Source organism: Gekko japonicus, unplaced genomic scaffold (assembly GCF_001447785.1).
Source record: "Gekko japonicus isolate JY-2015 unplaced genomic scaffold, Gekko_japonicus_V1.1 scaffold1481, whole genome shotgun sequence".
NCBI classification, from domain to species: domain Eukaryota; kingdom Metazoa; phylum Chordata; class Lepidosauria; order Squamata; family Gekkonidae; genus Gekko; species Gekko japonicus.
The window spans coordinates 233,023-236,446 of NW_015170326.1; the positions used below are offsets into that span (position 1 = coordinate 233,023).

General features: G+C 48.9%; 1 protein-coding gene across 1 annotated transcript in view; it reads right to left on the minus strand.

Annotated features, from left to right (window-relative positions):
* Positions 1-3,424, minus strand: part of ZC3H3 (zinc finger CCCH-type containing 3) — a gene marked incomplete at its 5' end in the record, with an annotated part of 348,088 nt that overhangs the window by 130,419 nt on the left and 214,245 nt on the right. The window lies entirely within an intron of this gene.

A 3,424-nucleotide genomic window follows, 5' to 3' on the forward strand; every position in this document is an offset into this window, starting at 1 on the left:
ATTTCTCTCTTGCTACGGACTGCAAGACTAGATTTAAAGAGTGGAAATCACAAGGGAGTCGTTACCGGCTAAATATCAGGAGAAACTTCCTGTCAGAGTGGTTGAGCAGTGGAACAGTCTGCCTCAGGAGGTGGTGGATGCTCCTTCGCTGGACGTTTTCAAGAGGAGGATGGATGACCCTCTTTTGGCTCTGCTCCTGCAGAGTGCAGGGGGTTGGACTAGATGACCTGCAAGGTCCCTTCCAGCTCTAACATTGTATGATTCTATGACTCAGGGATCTCCACTCCGACTTGTATCCGACAAAGAGAGTTTCGGCTCTCAAAATCTTATCCTCCCCATCGTGTTGGTCTCTATGGTGCCACTGGACTTGACCTTCTACAGCAGACCAACACGGCCGGGCACAATCTTTGATGGTGTTCTGGCCCCAGGTGAGGTCCTGTTTGTTTCTATTGGCCTCGTCTTAAATTACAGGATTCCGTACCATTTAGATTTTGTGGCTTTATTAGTCTCTTTCCTTTTGCCAAATACGTGTGGATTATTTTGCATTTTTAATTCGAGTTGCTGTTGCTTTAGCATCATCAACCCCGTGTTAAATGCATTTTAACAGGTGTAAGAATAACATAGGAACGTATATTCATATTTGGTGGAGGTGTGAGAAAATACAAAAATTCTGGAAAAGTATTAAGCAGTTAATAAAAGAAGTTACAGGAATCAATTGGAACTCTTCACCGACTTTTGAAACGGGAGAGTGAGGAACCTCTTTGCCAGCTGTGTTTCTGCTCCAGGTTTGGTGTAGCCAGTTTGGTGTAGTGGTTAGGAGTGCGGACTCTAATCTGGGAGAACTCAGTTTGATTCCCCCACTCCTCCACATGCAGCTGCTGGTGTGGCCTTGGGTCAGTCACAAGTTCCCTCAGAGCTCTCTCAGCCCCACCTACCTCACAGGGTGTCCGTTGTGGGGAGGGGAGGGGAAAGGAGATTGTGAGCTGCTCTGAGACTCTGAGTGAAGGGCGGGGTATAAATCCAATCTCTTCTTCCCTCCCTTGTTAGGTGTTCAAGCCAAGGCATGGCCAGGGATGTGAGCAGAAGGCTGAGAGTCAAAAGGTCCTTGGCTCTTCGTACACAGTCTGTGACTAGGGTTGCCAGCCTCCAGCTGAGGCCTGGAGATCTGCCACGACAACAACTGATTCCCAGAAAACAGAGATCAGTCCCTGTAAAGACAGTGGCTGCTTCAGAGGGTGGGCTCTACGGTATTGTACCCTGCTGAGGCCCCTCCCCTCCCCAAACCCCGCCCTCCGCAGGCTCCACCCCCAAAATCTCCAGGTATTTCCCAGTCCAGAGCTGGCAAGTTCCAGGGCTCTTTTTGTAGCAGGAACTCATTTGCATATTAGGCGACACTCCCCCTAATGCAGCCAGTCCTCCAAAAGCTTACAGTAGCCCCTGTAAGAAGAGCTCTGAAAGCTCTTGGGGGATTGGCTACATTAGGGGTGTCATGATCTGGGCTGTGCCACCAGAGGCCTACTAGGCCCAGGGAGCCTGGCTAGTAGTAGGTGAGGCTGGGCCTACAACTCCCAGAAGCCCCTGAGAGGTTTTGGAGCCAAAATTGACCAATAGGAAAAGCGGAGGGCTTGGAATAAAAGATCTGGTGCAGCAGGAAAAGCTGTTCTTCTTCCCAGAGGGCAGAGCCAGAAGGAAGGCTGCTGCAGGAAGAAACCCTCATCCTGAGGAAAGGGTGAGTAGTCTAAGGCCCCTGCAGATAGTGAACTAGGGACAGTATATTTAGACACGTAAGGGCATTTGAGTTCGTTTCTTTTCACCCACTTACCGTAATTCTGCACCTTGTTGTTTGACCTCCTATAAAATAAACCTTTTTCTTGTTGTACTCTGCGTGGTCTTCACGCCTATTATTCGGCCAAAAGGGAGGTCTGAAGGTCTTGGGAGGGTGCTCTGGGCCTTCTCAAGGGATCCTAAATCCAGAGTGGTGGCAGCGTCAGGTGACACCCCACCTGAGCTGTGACAAGGGGTGTGTCGCCTAATATGCAAAGGAGGTCCTACTACAAAAGGAGCCCGGCTGACAACCATACCTGTGGTCCTGAATGAGCCAAGTCAGGGGATCCAGGACCCAGCCGGGATGCTGCAGTCGTCCCATGTAACTTTTGTTTATTTATATTGTATTCTGTGTTTCTCTGTAAGTTGCTTTCAGTCCCCAGAGGGGAGAGAAGCGGCACAGAAATGCTTAAGCAAACAAAAAAGAAGACAACACCTCGTTTCCAATACCGACGCATATAACCGTTTTCCCCATAACTTAATTTGTTATAAGGAATATGATCGCTGCGATAATTAGCATTTTTATGTTTTTGCAGAATACTTTTTTCCCCCATGCCAAGAAGACAAGCTTGCTTCAGGAGCCCAGCCAGTTTGGTGTAGTGGTTAAGTGCACAGACTCTACTCTGGAAGAACCGGGTTTGATTCCCCCACTCCTCCACATGCAGCTGCTGGCGTGACCTTGGGTCAGTCACAAGTTCTTTTGGGGCTGTTATATCATGAGCAGTCCTCGAGAGAGCTCTCTCAGCCCCGCCAACCTCAGAGGGTGTCTGTTGTGGGGAGGGGAGGGGAAGGGAAAGGAGATTGTAAGCGGCTCTGAGACTCCCTTGGGTAGTGAAGGGCGGGGTATAAATCCAATCTCTTCTTCTTCTTCTTCAGCGAAATGCACTGCTTGTGAGACTGACTGGTGAGGCTTCCCTGGTTGGCAGCCCGGAATTGAGGAATATTTGAGTGAAATTTAGAGGCTTCAAATCAGTGGGTTGCTGTTCTCTGCATTTGTCTTCGCCCTGCTTTGTTAGACATCTTAGCTACTCTGAGCTACAGGAAAGGCAGCTTTGTATGCAGAGTAAATAAAAGCAAACACGTTCCAGGGGGTTACAGAGTACGCCCGTTGCAATCCAAAAGAAAAAACAAACAGACATGAGATTTTCAGCACCTGAAAAGCTCTTGAAGCCCAAATAACAGCCACAAATTACCGCTGCCAGGGACAGTCAGCACTCTTTTCTTAAACATACTGAAACAGAAGTAAGGTTTCGTTGTGGGGTGGGGACTGACCCGCACTATTTATTATTTTATTTATTTATTTTATTTGGCTTCTATGCAGCTGCTGGGGTGACCTTGGGTCAGTCACAAGTTCTTTTGGAGCTGCTATCTCAAGAGCAGTCCTCAAGAGAGCTCTCTCAGCCTCAACTACCTCACAGGGTGTCTGTTGTGGGGAGGGGAAGGGGAAGGCGTTTGTAAGCCGCTCTGAGACACCTTTGGGTAGTGAAGGGCGGGGTATAAATCCAATCTCTTCTCTTCTTCTTCTCCTGTGTTTTAGCCTCACAACGACCCTGTGAGGTAGGTTAGGCTGAGAGTGTGCAACTGGCCCAAGTCATCCAGC